The 25186-nt window shown below is 44.8% G+C and overlaps 1 protein-coding gene across 5 annotated transcripts in view; it reads left to right on the forward strand.

Moving 5' to 3' along the window:
* The window catches only part of NEK11 (NIMA related kinase 11), a 290594-nt gene that overhangs the window by 167379 nt on the left and 98029 nt on the right, over positions 1-25186 (forward strand). The gene's annotated exons all lie outside the window — the stretch shown is intronic.

Below are 25186 nucleotides of genomic sequence, written 5' to 3' on the forward strand. Positions count from 1 at the left end.
GTTGTAAGAGATCTGATGGAGTTTTTCTCAGTTTTTCCTGAATTAAGCTTTTTAAAAATCTTTATTTTGGTGACTGGAAGGCCAGTGGCCACTACCGTGGCCATGCAGGTTCTCACTGGATTTGGGCGGATGGTAAAAGAACAGTGGAGCCAGAAAATGGTGGGCCAGTCCATTTATTAGAGTCTCGTAGTGGCGGACAAGCAAACAGGCAGGGAAGACAGCTTCCCTTTCTCTCAAGGCTCCCAAGACCCCCAGCACTCTGCTGGACTCATTCTCCAGACTCCCTGGACTCACAGACCCCCACCAGCCTCAGCACTCCCCAGCCAAACAGGCCTGACAGAAATACCCCTTCTCCAGCAAACAATAGCAAACAGTGGCCTCTCTCCATTGAGGCAAGCAGTCCACAATTTGCAATCCACTGCCCTGAGGGCAAGCACCTGCAGCCTTCCACAGACCACACACACCGTGCTGCCCCACGCCAGCGCAAAATACAAGCTAACAAAACTAAACACAGGACCATCACCTGAATCACTAAGGAAAAGTGATTATAATGAATCCCTAAGCCTTTAGTGTGGGCACTTACACTCTCTATGGTTATGATACAACACAGAGTGCCCACACCCACCAAAAGAAAGCCCTGCACAGGCCTTACTCTGTTTACCTGGTACTGTCCATGGTGGGCGTCAGTGTCTGTACCCAAGTAGTCAGGCGACCCGAGAGGGTTAAAACTCGAAAGTGATGATGACAGAATTTTCTGAGAATTACTGTGAAGGGAACTCTACCAGAGGACTGTGGACAGTTTACCATGAATACTTAGAGACAATGAGCTTTGCAAGGTAAGCAGTAGATTCTGGTAGTAGATTCTCATTTCTATATATTAAGAAACTACAATTACCCTCATCCCTGAAGTCAACATTTAAGTGATGAGATGTCTCTCAGTACCGAGAGTGGCCTGAAATCCTGTTTGGGACTTTTACAACCTGAGTGGGAGATCTGAGTTCTTGCCAACTTTATTCAACCTCTCTGTCAGAATCTAGGTTGGAAAATAATATTTCTGTTAGACCTTGTGATGGATAATTTCAAGTTTCAACTTGGCTAGGCTATGGTGCACAGATGTTTGGTCTCACACTAGTCTAGATGTTGCTGTGGGAGTATTTTTTTAAAATGTAATTAACATTTAAATCAGTAGACTTTTAGTAAAGCACACAACTCTCCTTAATGTGGGTGGGTCTTATCCAATCCATTGAAGGCCTTATAAGAAGAAGACTCAGGTCTCTCCTGAGGAAGACAGACTTGTGCCTTCAGACTGCCTTTGTATCTAAGACTGCAGCTTTAACTCTTGCCCAGGTCTCCAGCCTGCTGGCTGCCCCTCAGATTTTGGACTTGCAAGAGCCAATTGCTTAAAATCTGCCTCTCTCTTTCTCTCTCTACCTCTTTGTCTAGATCTCTCTGTCTCTATGTCTCTGTAGCTCTATATCTCATCTTTCTAGCTACTTGTCTGTATGTATGTATATATTTACACACACACACTCTCTACCTCTTTGTCTAGATCTCTCTGTCTCTATGTCTCTGTAGCTCTATATCTCATCTTTCTAGCTACTTGTCTGTATGTATGTATATATTTACACACACACACACACACACACACACACACACATACACATCTTGTATATCTTATGGGGTCTGTTTTTGTGGAGAAATACAGATCTCATTAAAGGCCCCCTGATAAGAGTTCTTTATTTTTAGCATTTATCTGGTTAATCAGTTTGTGCTCACTTTCATGTAGGTTATAGTACATCTTTGTTTTTTTGTGGTATTTTTCTCCCATAAGTTTTTTGAATGCTTACAATTCTAATAATATGATGTAATATTAAAAAGAATTACACACTTGTGCCCATAAATATGATTTTGGCCACTTGGGGAACAATGTGAAATCTCATTAGGATCTGATTATTCAAGTTCATATTAGTCCTAATGATGAACTAAATCTTGTTACATAAGTGAGAGGCAGGGAGGCAGAGTCAGACTCCTGCATGCGCCCTGACCAGGATCCACTGGGCAAGCCCCCTACTGGGCAATGATCTGCCTGTCTGGGCCACTGCTCCGTTGCTTGGCAACCGAGCTATTTTAGTGCCTGAGGTGAGGACATGGAGCCATCCTCAGCACCCGGAGCCAACTTTGCTGGAACCATTGGAGCCATGGCTGCAGGAGAGGAAGAGAGAGGGAGAAGTGAGAGGGGGAGGAGCGGAGAAGCAGATGGTCACTTCTCCTATGTGTCCTGACTAGAAATCAAACCCAGGACTTCCACACGCCAGGCTGACACTCTACCGCTGAGCCAACCTGCCAGGGCCTATGTATATATCTTTTAATTATAATCTTTTAAAGGTAGAGGGTCACCAACTTGGATACTAGGGGAGAATCCTAGCATGAATCTGTTGCTGATTCATTATTTTATCTCAGTATAACAACATGACTATTTATACATTAAGATAAAAAAATCAGTATTTTCCTCAGAAAACAAAACTTCTAGGCTATTATTGTGGCCAGCTTCCAAGGTGGCTCCTAGTGCTTCTCGCCTCCTGATATTCATACCCCTGTATGGTCCCCTCTCAAATCGAATAGGACCAACTGGTGTAACAATTGTGTAGTGTAAAAATTGCAGAGTGTGTCTTTTCAAGGCTAGGTAACAAAAGATATTGTATCTTCTGCCTTGCTCTGGGGAAAATCAGCTGCCACACTGTAAAAGCACTCAGGCAGCCCCGTGAAAGGTGTAAGGTTGGTGGATAATGGGAAAGGTCAGACCCGCAAACTTTGGCTAGGACCGCCCACAACCAAACGCGCCAAAAGAAACTTCCCAGGGACCCTTTGGAAAACAGCGACTATCTGCCAGCCAGTGAGATTTCACTACGTCATATTAGGCCGACTTCCCTAGAGGGACCCTTTAAATATCCCTCACACAGATCTCTCCATGTGCAACTTCCCTGGCCTCCGTCTTTCCTCGGGGCCAGGGAACCTCGCCGGGTGATATGTGCGCTCTGTACTCAATAAAGCCTTTTATTATTCCACACTTCGTGGCTCCGGCCCCTTCCTTCCTTCTTGGTGGGAAAAAATACCTTACAAAAGGTCCATGTGCAAGAAACAGAGATCTCCTGCCAGGAGCCACCTGAGTGCACTTCGAGTTGGACCTTCCAGTCAATTCTTCAATCCTTCAGGTCACAACTGCCCCAGGTGACTTCTTGACTGAAACATCACGACAGTCTCTAAACCTGGCCGAGCCACTGCTGGATTTCTGACTCATAGAAAATATATGCAGTAATAAATATTTATTGTTTTAAGCCACGGTTTGAGGGTAATTTGTTACACAACAGTAGATAACTAATGCAGTAATTTTTGCTCAACAGCTCTTTCTCCTGACTTCGCATTTTCAAAAGTTACGTTTTAGCCTCTGATCAGGATTCCAGACATTATTTGGAAGTGCTCTGTAGTAGTTGGTGGTCACGTGTGGTAGGGAAGAAGCAGAAGGAAACAAGCTGGCATATGAAAAAGAGAAGAATCTGCAAAAAATTGTAATGTCACCTATTGCATATGCTATTGCATTTGTGAGTACGTGACCAGACTGAGTGGCTGTCTTCATAAAATGGCCAAATAGATTTATGTAGTCGGCATGATTTAATATGAAAGGGCTTTAGATTTAGAATTAGAAGACCTGGTTAGGGGTCTGCCACTTTCAAGTCAAAGAGGTCAAGTAGCTTTAAACTTTATTTATTTTTTGTCTATGATGCAGGGGATAACACTACCCATGTCACACCGTGTTGTGAGGGAGGGAGGCTTAAATAAGGAAATATATTTGAAAGCACCTTGCGGATTGTGAAGGGTCGCACAAAGGTAAGTAAGTAATTGTTGCAATTACTTACTACAATTGGGGACATAAAACTGAACGCTTTTCTAAAATTTATAGGCCGTGGAAGAATTCCTTTTAAACTTGGTTTTACCTTGCTTTCTAAGATCACATTCAACAGGAAGTGCCAGGTACCCAGGAAAATTCAGCATTGCAATAGAAACTTTTCCTGAGTGGGAACAAAAGGTTCCCACTAGAATGATGTGTATGATAGGCACTTCCTTTAATTAAAAATATTTAAATGAGCGCCGTGCCTATCAGTGCAGAAGATCCCCTCGTTTTTTTGCGATCGTTGGCAGGTCCTGCCGTATCTACTTTGCCTGTTCGCATTGGCGAGCTAAGTCTTAGCGCTGGCAAGCACCTTCTGGCTGTTTCCCGACCACCTCCAGCTGTTCAGTTAACAGAGGGGCGCTGCCAATGGAAAACAAATCTTTTCCAGGGGAGTGGAGGTGGCAAAGGGAAATTATAACTCTGAGATTTCATCAAAGAGGAAATCCCACGTGGCTCACAAGGTGTTCTCTCTGCCAACACACCAATGGTTAACTGCGTTCTGATGGACTCACGCCTCTGTTCATGAGGAGATGCAGCCAAAGAAAAATAAGAGAGAAGGTAGAGGCTTCATTTTGGTAGCAATTTATATTCTCCAGCTTTGTTATCCTCTTAGTTGTAATCTCACTTGTCAAGCACTTGGTGGCCAGGAAGAGAAAGCAGTGGTCTGGCCTGCTGCTCAGACAGAGTTTGTCCATCCCCCCGAGCACATCCGAGATGCAGGCTCTCAGGGCCTGACTCCAGACCTGTCGAGATCTCCACTTCATCGGGTCCCCACGATCCACATGCATACCGGTCCAGTCCCTGCTCTGCGCCGGAGAGCGGGAGAGCAGCCTGAAATCCGTCTTCAGGAAGAGACACCTAAAGCCCAGGGGACTTGTACCAGGGGCCTAAAGTCACAGCCAGCACACAGCAAACACAGAGCAGCCAGCGACTGCTCCAGCTCCTCCGGCTCTTTGGTCTGTCTCCCTGTATCTCCTCCGAGAGAATGGTTTCCTGGCTGGCTTTTATTTCTCTGAATCTGGTGGAGAAAAGACAAACTTTATTTTACCCTTTTTGGGTTTTGCTCTTTTAGCCAGAAGGAAAAGTTCAGAGAAACTGTAGTTTTGCCTAAGGGAGAATCATCTTGACACAGAGGAGGAAAGCACCATCTGCAGTGTGTGAGGGGAACCCGTTTCCACGTGGATCATGGGGCTGGTTTCTAGGGGGGGGGGGTGTGGGTGGAGGGGAGTCTTTGGTGTACTTGATCAAGCGGAGAGATGTCACTTGAAGACTTGAAGAAAAACTTACAGCAGAACCTTGCTGTCCTATATATTAAAAAGGCACTATACTGTAACCGATTTAGCCTTTGCACAGATGGGTCATGAATATACATTTTTTTAAGGAAATTATTTCAGCCTCATGTGCGATGCTGAACGCTAAGCTTAATCAACATGGCTAACTTTAGCCTTAGTTTTGAGGATTTATTTTAGAAAAGATCATGGTACTAGTACCATCTCATAGCTGATTGTATGATAAGAGAAAACATCAGAAAGATGTTGACCAAACACCTGCTCTATACCCCAAACTCTGTAAACATACTGACTGCATCTTGAGGTTAATTCCACTTACAGTCAACGATATAATTATTAAAATAACAAAGTGACTTGAGCCCTGCTCTGCAGTGAAAAACTTTTTCTACTGTGAGGGTCTGGGAGGCCCATGAGCTGCCTTTCTCTGAGACGAAGAGCAGGAGCTCAGTGTCTATTCGAGCTCTGCTGCTGACACTGTGTAAAAGAAGGTGGGAAGGGCACCTTACAGATGACCAGGCGTTCTGGGGGACATGCAGAGGACACCCACGGCTAGGGTGGGGAGGGAGGAATCACTGCCTCTCCACTGCCGAGTCTCGGACTGGGGGAGCCGGAGGACTTCCCAGGGTCTGAGCCGGTGAACCCCTCCTAGGGTTCCACCTTCTCTTTCAAGGGAGTGGGATGGGTGGTGGTGGAGGGTGTGCTGGCCAGGAAGTACTGAAGGGGCAGAGAGGTCAAGTGACCCACATCTCAAGACTTCAAAGAAATCTAGCCAAATTTCAACTGGAGGCTGGTGCCCTGCAAGCCTAGTAAGGACACTCTGTAACAGTGCTGCCCAATGAGACTTGCTGTGATGATGGAAATGTCCTATAATCGTGTCACAGATGGCTTTCAAGCACTTGAGATGTGGCTAATGTGACGGAGGAACTGAATTTGTTCATTTTATTTCCTTTTAATTAATTTTCATATAAATAGCCATACTGTATATGACTAGTGGCCACCGTATTAGACAAGGCAATTCTAGAAGGAGAGCTCTTTAAAGGAATGGAGTTGGAAAGTAAGAGTGAATTCAAGGGAAAATGTAGACAGTCTAGGTTACAAAAGCCAAGTTCCTGACCTAAAAACCGTTGGATCCACCGGGTACGAGAACAAACGTCGGAGACTTTCAGGAGCTTAGATCGTACTTTATTGGCCATGTTTAACCTGTGCAGGGGCAAACTCCCAGATGTCCGAGACACCGTACTCACAGGGAGATGCAAATGAGAGTTGCCCCTGGCACTTACAGCCAGGTCCTTATATATCTTAAGTAAGCAAACATTTACAGAAGCAGATGTGGCAGTTACCTATTCGCTAAGGAGGTCGCACGCCACATAGCAACAGGGGCTGGGTTTAGCTTAGTGGCGAATTTCAAACATAAACTTCTGATAAGGGTCTCTGACCAATGGAATGCAAACGTTTGTCTTCCTTTGTGCTGATCTTCTTTGTTCTCAGCCTCACAGGGGCTCTATCAGCACCTCCCTGTTCCGGCTCCTTCAATAGTTACACTCTGGCAGTCTCAGCACATCTTCCTGAATCTAACAAAAACCATCTGGAAAGCATCAGAAAAATAAAGTTGCCTGAACTCATCCCAGGGCCACCTAGTCAGAATCCTTTTGGTGCAGACCTTAAACTTCAACGGCAGGAGGCAGGTCTGAAAAGTAGGTTGCTGCCAGATGACAGAAGATTTTGTTACTCAACTTCATTGGCAGTAGGGGAGCCATTGAAGGAGGAGAATAACATGGTGAGTGCTTTAGGCAAGATTTGTTAGAGCGTGCGTTAGCTGTGATGGAGGCGGAGGATTGGAGGTGGTGGCAAGAGCTGAGTGTTAAAAGATATCTGGACTATGCATTTCTCCCTCGGAATATGAGTATGTTGATTTCACTGGGGACTGTCCATATTTTTTCCCCTGGACTGAATATTAGTTTAAAATGTTCCTTAGCAATATGTGTCTGCAAGCCTCCAGCCTCACAATGTTATGGTGATTGAAAATTCCAATCATTTCCCATGGGCCCCAAAGCGGGGGTCTTTGTAATGAAATAGAGATGCGGCAGCCATTTGGAATATGGAGTAACAGCTTCTCTGGGAGCTCCAGCAAGGGCCATGGTATCCATAAACAGGATGACTCATCATGGGGAGTCATGATCGCTGTTCTTAGGGCTCACCCTTCCCCCGCTATGCCTTCTAAGCTCCAATGAGCAATCTTAATAACTGCTGATGGGAACTAGGACATTATAAGAACTGTATTCCAGGCCCAGCTGATGACTCACTGCACAACTCTAATAAACCAGTTCACAGTTCACAGTGGAGAGACGGCTTTTAAAAATTGAAAAGGAAGATTATGAAGGAGATCCAACATGGTGACAGAGTAGGTTGAGGTTACACTCAACTCCTCTCATGACCAAACTGGAATTACATCTAAAATATAGAGCAGCCATCCCGAATAACCAGCTGAAGACCAGCTGAAGAGAAGTCTTTTAACAAAGGGTTTACGGAAGAAGCCACATGAGACTGGTAGGAAGGCCGAATGTTAAACGGGCAGGCCCTACCTTCGTGGGCAGCGGCTGAGATTCTGGAGGGAGATCTCAGATGAAAAGATTCCCCCCTGGCCTGTTAGCTCAGTCTGTTAAGAGCGTAGTCCCAAAACAGTAAGGTTATGGGTTCAATCCCTGGTCAAAGCACACATGTGAAGCAACCAAAAAAAACCCCAAAACAAAAACAAACAACAAACATAAAACAAAACAATGCATGACTGAGTGGAACAGCAAATGCTTCATTTCCTACTCCTCTCTCCGTTCTTCTCTCTGTCTCTCTAAAAATCAATAAAAGTTAAGCCCTGGCCAGATAGCTCTGGAGCATCGTCCCAGTTCAACTCCCCAGTCACGGCACATACAGGAGAGTCTCCATGCCCCTCTCTTTCTCTCTCTCTGCCTCTCTCTCTCTCTCAAAAAAAAACAAAAAACAAACAAAAAAAAGAACTAAAAGAAAGAAAAATGTTTTCTCTGAGAAGCGTGGGGTCTCAACCTCAAGCTGAGCTCCCCAGCCCAAAGCACCAGAGCCGGGAAGAAACACCTACATAACATCTGGCTGTGAAAAGCAGCGGGAACTCTGTCTGCCAGGGAGAGACAGCAGTCTGCTAGAGACATGGGTGTCCTCTCTAAGGGGCAAAACACAAAATCTCATTTGCAGCTGCTCACCCTGGGCTCTGGGAGCAGAGGGAGGGGGGATTGGATCAGAGTCGTATGAGGAGAGACTGGGGTTTTGGGCTCTGAGGAGAGAGCTAAAGGGACAGCCACCAGGATTTCTGTACTGAGTCACTCTCCTACACCATCTTTTTTGGTGGAGCGTGCCCCTCCATAAGGCATTGGATTGTATGAAAGCAATAGCCCCACACTCTGGTCTCCCTGTTGCCCTACCCCACAGAGCTTGCATGCTGCTAAGAAGTCTACAGCCTGGGTCAGGGTGTAGAGATCTGGGCAGACTCAGGAGGTGTCAGTGACTCAACTGCATGGCTTTGGGGTGGGGGCTATTACTTGCAATTTCCTGTCAACCTTAGTGGCACCTCCCCTTCAGGGAGATTTGCTAGCCTCACTCTCTGGGCTCCCAGAAGCCCCACCCTCTTGATTCCTAGTGGCTCTGTCCTGCCAAGATCTGGGCAGAATCCAGGACAAAGTTGGGTGGCTCTGGGACGGGGGCCACATACCCTTACAATTCCCCAAGCTGACTGGCATCTCCCCCTCATAGGATATCATTAGCTCCATTTCCAGACTCCCAGTGACATTGCCCTACTGAGATCAGGCTTCTGGGAGAATCTGGGACAGACTGAGTTGTGTGGCTCTAGGTTGAGGGCCATGTTTTTCTTGCATGCCCAAATGCTGCAGAGCCCTTCCTTCACACCGCCAAATCTTTGGTCTGTTTGGGCCTAATAAACTCTACTGTCCTCACCTGATGACTCAATGGTACCTAGCCCCACCACAAAGGTGTGAGAACACCCAAGGGTGTCAGCTAGACTTGGTATACCCTGGGACATTTGCTGAATGGGTTCTGATCCAGCACTAACATCAAGTTTGAACCTGTATCAGTCTGGTGAACAACACTCACCCCTACCTGGTGATTCACTGAGAACCTACCTCATGCACCTTGCGTACCACCAGAGGCTCTCTCAGTGACTGAGCCTAACAGGTGGCGGAAAGGCAGAGGCAGGTGGAGGCAGATCTCAGGGTGCCTTGGAACTTCAGCTGTGGCCAGTGCTGGTAACAGCTGGCCATGGTGCACAGCTTGGTCCTTCCTGAGCAAACCCAGGCCCAGCAGAGGCAGCCACAAACTGTGGATCACTCTGTAGCTCCAAACAAATTACTCAGGGCCAGTCACAGACAGCCTCTGACATTGGCCTGCACCAGAGTCCCTCCCAAGAGGCCCCAGTACCAACACAGTCTGCGGACAGCTTCAGACAACATCGGAGCAGGATCAAATTAGCTTTACAAGCAGCATATCCAAAGGGAGATCTCAGCTGACACCAGATCGTAGAGAGGCAAGTTCTGCTTCATGTGGTCATCACCTGGACAGCAGCTCGTACACTGTGGTTCAGTTGAGTCTCACAGTCAGTCTGAGGGTTGACCACATTCACAAATGGGCCAGTAGCAACCAAGATTCAATTATAACCTGACCAGGCATTGGCGCAGTAGATAGAGCATCAGACTGGGATGCAGAAGACCCAGGTTCGAAACCCTGAGGATGCCAGCTTGAGCGCAGGGTCACTGGCTTAAGCATGGGATCATAGACATGAGCCCATGGTTGCTGGCTTGAGCCCAAAGGCCACTGGTTTGAAGCCCATGGTCACCCAGGGTTGGTGGCTTGAGCAAAGGGTCACTCGCTCTGCTGTAGCCCCCCCCCACACATCAAGGCACATATGAGAAAGCAATCGATGAACAACCAAGGTGCCACAACAAAGAATTGATGCTTCTCATCTCTCTCCCTTCCTGTCTTTCTGTCCCTTTCTCTGTCTGTCTCTTTCTCTCTGTCACAAAAAAATAAAGCTCAATTACAACAGGAGAGCCCACATAACCCACACAAAGGACATTCCTGAAACACCCAGCTCAGGTGATAAAGGAGACTGTGTCACTGGGTCCCACAGAACACCTACTACATGATGTCAGCCTACCAAGACTGGGAGTCATATAAGATTTACTTAATATATGGAAACAAATATAAAGAGGCAGCCAAAATGGAAAGACAAAGAAACAGGCCTCAAATAAAAGAACAAGAGAAATCTCCAGAAAAAGAGCTAAATGAAATGGAGTAAAGCAATTTATCAGATACAAAGTTTAAAAAGAAATGGTTATAATGATGCTCAAGGAACTTTATGAGTACTACAACAGCATGAAAAAGGACTTAGAAACCATAAAAAAGAGCCACTCAGAAATAAATACAATATCTGAAATGAAGTATACAGTAGAAAGAATAAACAGTAGGTTAGATGAAGCAGAGAACTGAATCAGCGATTTGGAAGGCAAGGTAATAGAAAACTCCCAATCAAAGCAGCAGCAAAAGAAAAAAAAATGAGGATAGATTATTTAAGGGACCTTTGGGACAACATAAGTGTAAACAACATCTACATCATAGGGCTATCAGAAAGAGAAGAGAGAAACATGGAATTGAGAACCTATTTGAAGAAATAATGACTGAAAACTTCCTTAACCTGGGGAAAGAAAAGACGCACAAGTTCAGAAAAGTGGCAATATTCCTAAACACTGTGACCCCAAAGAGGCCCACACCAAGATGCATCATAATTAAAATGGCAAAAGACAAAGAAAAATTTAAAAGCAACCAGAGAAAGACAGTTACGTACAATGGAACTCCCATAAGACTATCAGCATATTTCTCAACAGAAACATTTCTGGCCAGAAAAGATTGGCATGCAATCTTCAAAGTAATGAAAAGCAAGGACCTACAACCAAGATTACTTTACCCAGCAAGGATATAATTTAAAATTGAAGCCTGACCTGTGGTGGCGCAGTGGATAAAGCGTCGACCTGGAAATGCTGAGGTCGCCGGTTCAAAACCCTGGGCTTGCCTGGTCAAGGCACATATGGGAGTTGATGCTTCCAGCTCCTCCCCCCCCTTCTCTCTCTCTGTCTCTCCTCTCTCTCTCTCTCTCTCTCTCTCTCTGTCTCTCCCTCTCCTCTCTAAAATGAATAAATTAAAAATTTTAAAAAAATTGAAGGGGAATGGAGGTCAGTCAGGACGGGGTGCTGGGAGGAACTGAGCAAGGATGTGGTCTCAGCTGGAGACTGGCCCCAGCCTGATCCCACAAGGAGCTCTGGGGCATGAGTGACTCCCCAGAGTTAGTTCCACCTTAAGTCAGTCAGCCATCAGCCGGGACTGCACAGTGGGGAGGGGAGGCATAACCTTTTTGATAAGGAAGTTCTTTGATCTGAGAGCAATTGTTGGAAAAGGAGGCTCTTGTGCCTCATTAGCAGTTCTGGTCTAAGTTATGTTTCCCTAAAATTTGTTTGGTGAAGCTCTAACCCTCAATACCTCAGAATGTGACTGTATTTGGAGGTAGGATCTTTAAAGGGGGTGAATAAGAGTAAGATAAGGCTGGTCAGATGGGACCTGATCCAGTCTGACTGGTGTCCTTATGAAGAGATACTAGGACTCAGAAAGACACCAGGGGCACCAGTGCATAGAAGGTCAACCACTTACTTGCAAGCCGAGGAGAAACCAAACCTGTCAACACCTTGATATCAAAGTTCTAGCCTCCAGACTGTGAGAAAGTAAATTGCTGGTGTTTAAGCCACCCAGTCTGTGACATTTTGTCATGGCAGCCCTAGCTGATTAACACAGCAACCAACATTCACAGCAGCAGGAGGACAAGTGTGCCCAGTATGTTTTGGAGTGTGTCTGGTAAAAAAGTTTCAGGGAGACGTCAGTGTTCACTACACCCACTTACAAATGAGAAAACTATGACCAGAGAACTGAAATGGCATGTTCAAGATCACATGTCCAGTAAGCTACAGAGGCCAGATTTGAACCTTGCTCTAATACTATAGGTTATCCTCCTTAAAACAAATAAACAACAAATAAAAAAACATAATATGTATTTATTATAACATTTTGAAGATAGCTTTTAGCCGTTTTATTTTATTGGCTTAACAGCTGTTAACTTGCATGTTATAGCCTCATGGTATAAGAATATATCTTTAGTATTAAATGATTACATATCTTGTGTTTCAGATCCCTAAGTATAGGGCAGACGTGTTATTGTAACTTAAGTTTAAAAAAAAATGGATATGAAAAACTGTCATCACACATCTTCCAAATCAATTTTACTCTCTTTTCCTCTTTTTACTGACTTTATAGGGGAGATACTGGTTAACAAAATTATACAGGTTTCAGGTGCACAATTCTACAATATATCATCTATACAGTGTATTAATTGTGTGTTCACCACCCCAAGTCAAGTCTCCATCAATCACCATTTATTCCCCCTAACTCTCCTCTACAAGCTTCCACTGCCCCACCCCTGGTTATCCTCTTAATCACTTTTCTATATCACCCCAACTGGAGGGAGACAATCTTTCTCAGAAACAGACATCACCAGCTAACTTGGGCTTCAGTTTCTGTCATTTTTATCCTAATTTGTCCCCACCTTACACACGAGGAAGCCCTATGAGGAAATTGAGGCAGAAACATTGTCTTCAGCATCGACCATGTTTACATCTGTCTTCTGAAGGCTTTGTCTTGAAACTCTGTTGTTTTGAGAATATTAATCACAGGTTCTCTCTACATATGAGAAAATGAGGTCTTTATTAAAAATGTTTTTATTGCCTGACCAGGTGATGGCGTAGTGGATAGAGAGTTGAACTGGGATGTAAAGGACCCAGTTTTGAAACCACGAGGTTGCCAGCTTGAGCACAGGCTCATCCAACTTGAGCACGGGGTTTCTGGCTTGAGTGTGGATTCATAGACATGACCCCATGGTCTCTGGCTTGAGCCCAAAGGTCGCTGGCTTGAAGCCCAAGGTTGCTGGCTTGAACAAGGGGTCACTTATTCTGCTGTGGCCCCCTGGGTCAAGGCACATATGAGGAAGCAATTAATGAAAAACTAAGAAGCTGCAATGAAGAATCGATACTTTTCATCTCTCTCCCTTCCTGTCTGTCTGTCCCTATCTCTCCTTCTCTCTGACTCTCTCTCTCTCTGTCTCTGTAAAAAAAAAAAATGTTTTTTTAAATTAATTAGGGCAGTCTTCATATGCACACATGCCATTTTTAGAAAAATAAGAACTTCTGAGACCTGCCTTGTCAGTGTAATAAAAGCTATTGTCATTCTGAGCACTGTTGATCCCAATTTGTGATAGGAGAGAGAACACGGTCTTTGGGGAGGCCACAACAAAGATCTAACAATAATTTGGTTTGTTCTTATGGTGGCTTTTGTTAAGTGATTTCTGGCTAAGTGTAATAAAGCCATTGATTCTTTCAGAAAACTAGGAAAGGAAGGAAAAATCAAGAAGGTCATCTCTGGTCCCCAGTTCACACCCAGACTGCCCCATCACAGCTAAAATAAGGAGCATCGACTTTTTATAAAGAGATTCCCTCTCCCCCCATATGGTAGATAGAGTGAGAATCATTTTTAAAGGTATCTTGTAGGTACTGTTAACTTCCCAGGAAAAGTGTCATAAAAGTGCAAATGAGTCCGTTGGGTTTCCCACATCACAAGTCACTTGGCCACTGAGCTCAGCAAGCATTAATCAATTCTGACACTATTATGAGATATGGAAAGCCAGCCAGGTGACGTGCAGCTGGAGCAGAGTCTGAGTCACCTGGACAAAGCCACAGTCTAACACCGAGTGTCCTCACATTCTGGGTAATCTTGATTGAGTCCTTGAACTTGGTGGGCCTGTGGGACATGGCTAGAAACCTTAGTATGAAGAAGACTTTGTGCTGTTCAAAGTGATGGCTCCATTTGAAATACAAGTTCAAAGTATATGAGAAAAAAGGGAAAGAGCAGGATTCCTAGGGAAAGAAATTTTCTATCTCCTCCTTCTCTTGCCCCCCCCCCCCATACACACCATACACACCATACACACCATACACACCATACACACACCCAGAAAACCATTAGGAAATTCTAATATTTTTTTTTGTATTTTTTCTGAAGCTGGAAACGGGGAGAGACAGTCAGACAGACTCCCGCATGCGCCCGACCGGGATCCACCTGGCACGCCCACCAGGGGCGACGCTCTGCCCACCAGGGGGCGACGCTCTGCCCACCAGGGGGTGATGCTCTGCCCCTCCGGGGCGTCGCTCTGCCGCGACCAGAGCCACTCTAGCGCCTGGGGCAGAAGCCAAGGAGCCATCCCCAGCGCCCGGGCCATCTTTGCTCCAATGGAGCCTCGGCTGTGGGAGGGGAAGAGAGAGACAGAGAGGAAGGGTGGGGGTGGAGAAGCAAATGGGCGCTTCTCCTATGTGCCCTGGCCAGGAATCGAACCCGGGTCCCCCGCACGCCAGGCCGATGCTCTACCGCTGAGCCAACCCGGCCAGGGCTGGAAATTCTTTACATAAGATACTGTATGGTACTTTGAAAGTCCTTATCTTTTAGAGATTTAGTCATTCATTTATTCAACAAGAAGTTTGAGTGTCTACTGTGAGTCATAGGTTGGAGATACCACGGTAAACAGGGTGGGCGTGGCTTCTGCCCTGCAGGAGCTTACTCTCTCCTGGGGATCGCAGGAGAAACTATTTTCATTTGAGCAGATATGAAGTGCCAGCCATTGTGATAAATTAGTGGTTCTCAAACACAAGTGTGCATCAGGATCCCTGGAAGTCTTGTTAAAATACAGATTGTTGGGCCCTCAGCCCAGTTTCCGATTCACTAGGACCTGGGAGGCCTGATAATTTGCATTTCTAAGAAGATTCCAGGTGTCGCGTTGCTGCTCTAAGAACCTTGTTGCTGAACTCTGCTGCATTGGCTCAAGGCATATCTATGGGTAGAGTCATTTAGGAGGGTGGTGGCCATGCAGACTGAGATATGCCTTTCACAAAACCAAGCTCCTTTAAAGTAAACTTGGCTTTCACTTTGATTTTTGATGTTCCAAGTGTAATGGAAGTCCTGGATAAGACAACCAGAGGAGAAGGGGTTTCAGTATTATTGCTGAGTTCTCTTGGTGCTGAGATGCAATGGAGTGATCGCTGTACATTTTAGAAGAAGTACCACAGAAGGAACCCTGGGAAGAAAGATACAACTATAGTTGGATTCCTTTAGACCAGTGGTAGTCAACCTGGTCCCTACCGCCCACTAGTGGGCATTCCAGCTTTCATGGTGGGAGGTAGCAGAGCAACCAAAGTATAAATAAAAAGATAGATTTAACTATAGTAAGTTGTTTTACAACAATTTATTCTGCCAAACTTAGCGAAAATTTGACATAAAATACTTGGTAAGTAATTATTATTATATGCTTTAACTTGCTGTAACTCTGCTTTATAAATTTTATAAAGTAAAGTTACTTCCCTACTTTATAAATCACCATTACTGTGGAACCAGTGAGCGGTTAGAAAATTTTACTACTAACAGAGATACAAAAGTGGGCGGTAGGTATGAAAAGGTTGACTACCCCTGCTTTAGACTCTGTGAACCATGGTTTTACCAAGGCAGCTGGCTTGGTGCCAGATGCTTTGCTAGTAACAGAGTAGCAAGAGCATTCATTCTTCTTGGGGTGTTAACTCTCCAAAAATTTAGCTATGAATTGGAATTGAGAGTACCTTTGCTAAGTCACAAGACCCAAATCATGTTGAAAACGAAGCAACCTTGGGAATTCCACAGTCATAATTTTAAATATACATTTTTTGTTGAAAAAAATGAAAACAGGAGAAAAAAGAAGAAATAAGACACTGATTATATCACCACCCTAACAGATACAGTCTCTTTTTCTGTACATATTTTTAATAGTTGCAACCTTACTATGTATCAAAATTGTATTTTTTTTTTACTATTACAGCATAATTTGAAAAATTAGATGAATATACTGATGTTTATCTGAAAGGCAGAAACTGTGGGCCGAACCAAAAACACAAAGCTAGTCTGTTCCAAAAGGAAAATTTATTTTAAAAATGCCGGGGCGCAGGCCCTGGCTGGTTGGCTCAGCAGTAGAGCGTAGGCTCAGTGTGTGGAAGTCCTGGGTTCAATTCCTGGTCAGGGCACACAGGAGAAGCGCCCATCTGTTTCTCTACCCTTCCCCCTCTTCTTTCTCTCTATCTCTCTCTTCCCCTCCTGCAGCCAAGGCTCCACTGGAGCAAAGTTGGCCCAGGTGCTGAGGACGGCTCCATGGCCTCCACTTCAGGTGCTAGAATGGCTCCAGCCAAAACGAAGCAATGCCCTGGGTGGGCAGAGCATCGCCCCCTGGTGGGCATGCTGGGTGGATCCCAATCGGGCGCATGCGGGAGTCTGTCTGACTGCTTCCCTGCTTCTAACTTTGGAAAAATACAACAACTACAAAAAATTCCTGGGTGCAGGTGGCTGAGGGGCTCAGCCCAGAGCAGTGGGAGGGAGCATTAGATATCGGGGCCAGGGGCAGATTAGCATATTTTGGTTTATGGCCTTGGTCACTGACTTGATGAGTAGGAGGTAGGTGGTTCAGCTGCAGAAACACCTTCTCTGCAAGTTTTTTGTTTTTTTACAGAGACAGGAAAAGTCAGAAATAAGGACAGCTAGGGACAGATAGAAAGGCAGAGAGATGAGAAGCATTAATTCTTCGTTGTAGCACCTTAGTTGTTCAATGATTGCTTTCTCATATGTGCCTTGACTGGGGGGGCTACAGCAGAGCCAGTGACTTCTTGCTCAAGCCAGTAACCTTCGGCTTCAAGCCAGCAACCATGGGGTCATGTCTATGATCCCGTGCTCAAGTCAGCGACCCTACACTCAAGCTGGTGAGCCCACGCTCAAACTGGCAAACTTGGGGTTTCGAACCTGGGTTCTCCGTGTCCCAGTCCAATGCTCTATCCACTGCACTACCACCAGGTCAGGCTATAAGTTTTTTCTGATGTAGCACAGGCCTAATCAGCACGGTCCTATCTGGTGTCCTTGGTAAACCTCCAAGACAGCCTGTTTTAGGAACAGCGGAGTCCTGGCACCTCTGGGAATTACCGTGAAATTTCTCACACAGACTCTGTTTTTCCTTAGGATACAAAGTAAAGATTTAGGATTTGTGAACTAAGTTTCTAATTAATGTACAGGCTTTAACTTTACACAGTAAATCCTGTGGCTAGGTTTTTATAAACAGCTATTGTGATTTAAACTCCCCTAATTGTCAGGTGCCTCCCCAGTGTAAGCTTTTCCTCCTGACATTCCTGCAAAGGTAAACATTTTGCTACATTTCAAAAGGCCAGGAAGCCGTTAAGAGAGAATAGCAAGCAAATTAACTACAACCTTGCAGTGGGGGCTGAGAATGATCTGTTTCAAGCCCTTCTTCCTCCTGTGGGCCTGCACTGTTCTCAGGATGGCAGCTGAGTAGCCATTGTATCATTATCTAGCTATCTCCCTATGGTTGCTTATAAAGGGATTTCAAATAATGAAATAAGAAAGTTCTGCAGACCATTTTCTTGTTATAAAATCTTTTCTGCAGTTAGAATACCCCCCCCCCTTTAGAAGAGATTCTAATAAATGAAATTTATACGTATTAATGATTTTTTTTTTAAAGTTAACTTCATTTTCCCTTTAGGCAAAGTTCTCATTATATTGGCTCATTTTGTTTTTCTTTTTCTTTTTAAAACTTTTTAATGCATTTTCTGATCATTTAAAAAGTTTAAAAGCTGATGCAATAATGGATAAGTGCTGGGGAATTTCTCATTAAACAGTTACGCTGGCATGTCATTTTCTCCGTGAAGGTCCTGTAAGATAGAGCAGTGGTTCTCACGGTGTCATACTAGCAGCATTCTTAGGAAATGTGGGATCTCCGGCCCCGCCCCAGACCTGCTGAATCCGAAACACTGGGCACGGGGCAAGTGTTCTGTGTTCTAACGAGCCCTCGGGTGATCCTCATGGCACACACAGCTCGAGCGCATCTGAGGTCGAGGGCAGGGATACTTGACGGAATGTGAGTGAGTGCCCCTGGCGTTCAGGAGCCCCAGCTCCCTGCACACCAATTTACCAGGATGACTAATGGTCAGTTTTTGTATCTCATAAATCAAAAGTCTATTCCATGTCCAACATCCTTCAGAGTTAATGGGAAGACAGTCACGGATTTTATCTATGACATGGTTTTACTAGCAAAGGTGAAAATCTCTAGCTAATCATAAAATAGCACTAATTCAGCAGAAAAAATTGATAGGAGGCAGGTCATTAGCATTCTAGTCTAGCGTTCACCATGCAGGCAAGCTATGTGACCTTTGGTTGGTTCTTTCTGAGTCTCGCTTTCATTACCTGAAAAATGAGATAAAAACTGGAATAATTGTCGCAATGATCAAATAGAATAATAAGTGTGAATATGCTTTTACAAACTGTAAAGTGTAACTGTAGCCTACTTACTCACAACTTTGTTCTTCCCAATCAATAAAATGGAAATAGTCCTCTAAATCTCCAGAGAGATTGTAAATGGTCAAGACAACTAATGGCACAATTAGAACTCTTCTCAAGTAAAGTTTATTTCTTTTATTTTTTTTTGGTCTAATATACACAGGTTGTAAGATGTAGAGATATTATAGAGTTTTACATATTTTATTATAGTGCTTCTATACAGTATTGTTGGACAAATAAGTTTGTAACAAGTGTCTTTAGGTTTGCTGGCTTGTATTGGAGCAGTGCCCTGTAGGGAAGGCTGTGGGTGCTTGCCCTCAGGGCGGCAGATTGCAAATTGTAGACTGCCTGCCTCCATTGGGGGGTGGGGTTGTTTGCTAGAGAAGAGGTAGTTCCACCTGGACTGGTTTTGCTGGAGAGTGCTGAGGGGCTTGGGTGCCCTGCTGAGGTTGGTGGGGGCCTGTGAGTCCAAAAGGGGAGTCCAGAGATGGGGTCCAGGTTGTAGAACCAGAGAGGGGGTCAGGGCTTGGGAGCCCTGAGAAAGGGAAGCCATTTTCCCTGTTGTTTGCTTGTCGACCTTTACGAGACTCTAAGAAATGGAATGACCCACCATTTTTTGGCTCCACAGTTCCTTTACTGTCTGCCTGAATCCAGTGTGAACCTGCATGGCCACAGTGCCAGACACAAGCCTTACAAGTATATAATAGTACTTTTATTTGAACTGTCCCATCGTAGAGCAGTGGTTTTCAAAGTGGTCCCCCTGGACCAGCAGCCCTACCACCCCTGGGAAGCTGTTACAAATGCACATTTCCAGGCCTCATCCCAGACCTCCTGAATAAGCATCTCTGAGTTTTACAAGCCCTATAGGGGACCCCAATGTTCACTTAAGTCTTATAGGAAAATATTAATTTGGGTCTGTAAAGCCAATAGCCACGGCCACCATCACAGCTGCCTGGCCCATGCAGGTTTGCATTTGATTCGGACAGATGGTAATGTAACAACAGAGCCAAGAACTGGTGGGCCATCATCTTTATCCTAGCTCACACCCGGTGGGTGAGAAATACACACAGTGGGAAAACATGTCCCTTTCCATTCTGGGCTCCCAAAGCCACTGACTCATCCGAGTTTCCTAGAATCAAAGGTTTCTAGCTCACCAGCCTTATTCACCTCTGTTCCCCATCTCCTTCTCTCTACACAAACTCTGCACAAACTGGCTTCTCCCTCAGCACTCCACCATCTTGGCTGCTTGTCCTCTCCTGCATGTGGCCTTTCTCTGCTCTCCTCTCTAATGCTAATCTCAGGAACTGAGAGAGAGTGAGCTCCCGGTCTGCCCCATTTTATAGTGTAGAAATCAAACCCTTTAATCCAATATACAAACAAGAAAGTCTCTGACACAAAGTCACTTATCTGAGGCATAATGGGATTCCTCATGAGAGTGCACCACCATACATCATGCAATCAGTCAAGGGTGTGGGGAAAAGCTTAGTCTTAAAACTAAGCCTTAGGCTGTAACCACCCTGCCTGCCTACAGCCTGTCCCCCACACCCAATGCAAACTATAAGCGAGCAAACCTACATATCATATTTACAAACTTATTTGACCAACAGGGTCTTAATTGAAGGTTGTGACAAAGCAAACCCCTTTCCCAGAACAGGGTGATTGCTTTTCTTTTTCTCCAGCGTGGATTTGCGATAACTGTGTCCAAGTTCAGGCAGCCATTATTGGGTTACTCCACAGATGCGCCATGTCACTGCCCACCCTGAGAGCAGAGATCTGGAATGCCACTCCAGTGCCTCTGTTAGGAGGCCGACTTCAGGGTGCAATGAAATTAAAGCTATTCATCACAGGCCGTCTTTCCCCCAGTGATAGGGAAACGGGCCTTAGCTGTAAAAGGCTTCCAAATGGGCCCACATACAGAAACACAAGGCTTGATGCAGTGGTCCCCAACCTTTTTTGGGTTACGGACCAGTTTAATGTCAGAAAATATTTTCATGGACCAGCCTTTAGGGTGGGATGAATAAATGCACAAAATAAAATTATGCAACCAGCATAAAAACTGTGGTATTTAAAAAAAATTTTTTTTCAGAGACAGAGAGAGAGAGGGACAGACAGGGACAGACAGGGACAGACAGACAGGAACAGAGAGAGATGAAAAGCATCAATCAGTTTTTTGTTGCAACACCTTAGTTGTGCATTGATTGCTTTCTCATATGTGCCCTGACCTTGGGCTACAGCAGACCGAGTAACCCCTTGCTCAAGCCAGCGACCTTGAGTCCAAGCTGGTGAGCTTTGCTCAAACCAGATGAGCCCGCACTCAAGCCGGCGACCTCGGGGTCTTGGACCTGGGTCCTCTGCATCCCAGTCCGACGCTCTATCCACTGCGCCACTGCCTGGTCAGGCGAACTGTGGTATTTTTAAATATAATTGTCGAACTTATGAGACAAGCGTCAAGAGAGTCTTAGACGGATGTAACAGAGGGAATCTGGTCATTTAAAAAAAATAAAAAATCGTTTAGACTTAAATATAAATAAAACAGAAATAATGTAAGTTATTTGTTCTTTCTCTGTGGACCGGTACCAAATGGCCCATGAACCGGTACCAGTCCGCGGCCCGGGGGTTGGGGACCACTGGCTTGATGGACACAGTTTGATCAGACTTACATTTCTTTTGACTCTTCCCGTGGAATAGGAGCCCTTTTCTGAGCGGCACCTAGTTCATGGTACTTAAGGAAAACTGGGGACGGATTCCTCCCAGTTTGTTTCATGACTTTGACTTAGGCATGCATGCTGGGAAGGCACTTTCTCCCTGACCTTTCTTTCCTTCTGTGCCTTCCTGGGAGGGGATCTTTGGTAAGGGAGGGAAAGAAAGGGCCAGGTGGCTGGAGGAGGATCTACATACTAGCCAGAGAAAGGTGCGTCTTGTTTAGAGTTGTATGATCCAGCCCGCTGCAAAAACCGAAGACCTAAAGTGACCTCTTGGTAGATTTTAGTTTTCATATATTTTTCTTGCTGTGATCTTTGTGTCATTGCGTGTGAGTCAAATAAAGAGTGTTACAAAGCATTGCCCCAAATACAAACCATCTATTTCATCTGGTGCTTAACTGAAAATCAGTGATCTGTAGGGAAAACAGTCTGGGTTTGCGTTACCAAGAGGAACCATGAGATGTACAACATGCTCCTTCCTAAGGAATTGGCAAAGGCAGTTTTGAATATATGTAATTTTTGTCTTTTGAGCCAACTACTTTTGTTTCCACAGTACTGCCTCATGTTTTATGGGAAACTGTAGATAGCAAAGATTTTAAAGTATTTCATTGCCGAGGATTTTACAGACACTGATTTCAGAGGATTCTAGGATAAGTTCATTAAAAGTCCATTTTTACAGATGTGGAAATTAAGTGAACATGTGTGTAAGATTTTCTTACATACAGATGCTTTCATAAGAACTATATGATTGACTCTTCATCACTCCTCTGATAGAGTAGCCTTATGTCAGTTTTACTGGCAAAATTGGAACTTATTAAGTTCAGATCCCTTGTCCAGGTTCTCATCTAAGAGAGGGGTCCCCAAACTATGGCCCATGGGCTGCATGCAGCCCCCTGAGGCCATTTATCTGGACCCCGCTGCACTTCCGGAAGGGGCACCTCTTTCATTGGTGGTCAGTGAGAGGAGCACATTGACCATCTCATTAGCCAAAAGCAGGCCCATAGTTCCCATTGAAATACTGGTCAGTTTGTTGATTTAAATTTACTTGTTCTTTATTTTAAATATTGTATTTGTTCCTGTTTTGTTTTTTTACTTTAAAATAAGATATGTGCAGTGTGCATAGGGATTTGTTCATAGTTTTTTTTTTTATAGTCCAGCCCTCCAACGGTCTGAGGGACAGTGAACTGGCTCCCTGTGTAAAAATTTGGGGACCCCTAATCTAAGAAGTGGTAAAGGTAGCCTGACCCGTGGTGGCTCAGTGGGTAAAGTTTTGACCTGGAATGCTGAGGTCGCTGGTTTGAAACCCTGTACTTGCCTGGTCAAGACGTGTATGGGAGTTGATGCTTCCTGCTCCTCCCCTCCTTCTCTCTCTCTCTCTCTCTCTAGCTTCTCTAAAATTAATAAATTAAAAAAAAATTTTAAGGAGTGATAGAACTAGATTCATCCCTTGAGTCTGTGATCTCAAATTCCATATTTTCCCCAGTAGACAAAAGTTGGTAGCAACAGGATGAAAAAATAGTGCTGTGTGCTAGAACTTAGAGGAAGAATTATATTTATAAATCAGAGAATGGTGTAAAGCCTAAAATGCCGACAGTTTTAATGTGCTAGACAGTGGTTGGCAAACTTATTAGTCAACAGAGTCAAATATCAACAGTACAACAATTGAAATTTCTTCTGAGAGCCAAATTTTTTAAACTCAAACTATATAGGTAGGTACACTGTTATTAACTTAATTAGGGTGCTCCTAAGCTGGCCTTTGCTAATCATTAGGTATTTTGTGGAAGAGCCACACTCAAGGGGCCAAAGAGCCGCATCTGACTCGCAAGCCGCGGTGTCAGTATGTAATTTTCTCCTGTTTCCAAGAATATTTTTCTATTTCTAGCCCCCCATCAGCAAAGTGAATTGATATTACTGTGCTTTTTGTGATCTATTCTTGGTCTTTCTTGGTCGAAGACCATTATAAGCACCAGCTGTGCTCTTAGTAACGATACACTAAATAGTGTAGGTAGCCACTTCTTGGCTTCAGTTTAATGGGTGATCTTTTCTGCCCTTTTCTTTTTTTTTTTTTAAATAAGTGCCCTGTGTGCATGTGAGTAAGTAGGGCCTGTGAGTAAACATCATCTCAAAAGCCTTCATAGCTTGTTAGAAAAAAATCTGAATGTTTTCCTCAGCTTGCCAGTGTGGATGGAAAAGCGGCCACACACTGAACCTGACCAGCTCAGGAAGGCCTGCATGGTGGCCTTGCAGACTCAGGGACCTAAAGTAACCACACAGGATGGTCTGAAATCGAAAGTTTTTAATTAAAAGCAGTGTATGGTGGATAGTCAAGGGAGTTATTATCTATCTGAACAAAGGTCAGTGCTTGCTTTGAAGCCTGATGCCCTTTGCATTTACAATAACGTAAATGATAACATGCCTTTGAAATGTAAAGGTGGATTTCTTTTTCTGCCCCCTCCCGGCAGACATCCCACCAGAGCAGGAACCAACAAACCCCTTCATTGTTATTATTATCATGTTAATTAATTTACCTAGCGTATGCCTTCCTATATAAAAGAAGTTGAGGTCTGCAGTGGATAAAGCATCAACCTGGAACGCTGAGGTCGCAGGTTCAAAACCCTGTATTTGTCCGGGTCAAGGCACATATGGGAGTTGATGCTTCCTGCTCCTCCCCCCTTCTCTCTTTCTCTCTCTCTCACTCTCACTCACTCTCCTCTCTAAAATGAAGAAATTAAAAATAAATAAATAAAAGTTGCAGCATTTATATTTTTACTTCTTATCTAATCCTAGAGATTCTCACTCCCACTTTGCCTTCTCCCACCTCCCTGATCTATCACCAATCGATTTCATGGAACCCCCTTCCATCTTCCCCTCATTTATACACGATTCTAACGTATCTATAAAATAAGTGATGAAACCGCCATTTCCCGGGAGCACTTTCTCAATCTGTTGAGGCTCGGCTTCCCCTCAGTTGTCGACAGTTTGTCTCAAACTCACAAAAATTCTTACAGGTTTGGAAGGTTTTTTTTTTTTTATACCATGACACTAGCATGCCCTTGCTGTACATCCTGTCCATCTTGCCTGGTCTCACCACTTAAATTTCCTTTAGAAAATAAATTCCTGGGAAGAGAGCGGAAGTGCTTCCACCATAACTTCCTCTGCAAACACTTTATGTGGGTGAGTGATAGGGTCCTGAGCCCAGGCATCTCATCCTGCTGTTTCTCTGAAATCACCTCATTTGTGATAAGGACCCATGCTTAAATATGTTAAAGGAAATCTTTACTTCTTCTTTTTTTTTTTTTTTTTTTTTGTATTTTTCTGAAGCTGGAAACGGGGAGAGACAGTCAGACAGACTCCCACATGCGCCCGACCGGGATCCACCCGGCACGCCCACCAGGGGCGACACTCTGCCCACCAGGGGGCGATGCTCTGCCCCTCCGGAGCGTCGCTCTGCCGCGACCAGAGCCACTCTAGCGCCTGGGGCAGAGGCCAAGGAGCCATCCCCAGCGCCTGGGCCATCTTTGCTCCAATGCAGCCTTGGCTGTGGGAGGGGAAGAGAGAGACAGAGAGGAAGGAGGGGGCGGTGGAGAAGCAAATGGGCACTTCTCCTATGTGCCCTGGCCGGGAATCGAACCCGGGTCCCCCACACGCCAGGCCAACGCTCTACCGCTGAGCCAACCGGCCAGGGCCCTTTTCTTCTTTTTAAT

The sequence above is a fragment of the Saccopteryx leptura genome, chromosome 10 (genome assembly GCF_036850995.1).
Source record: "Saccopteryx leptura isolate mSacLep1 chromosome 10, mSacLep1_pri_phased_curated, whole genome shotgun sequence".
Taxonomy (NCBI): domain Eukaryota; kingdom Metazoa; phylum Chordata; class Mammalia; order Chiroptera; family Emballonuridae; genus Saccopteryx; species Saccopteryx leptura.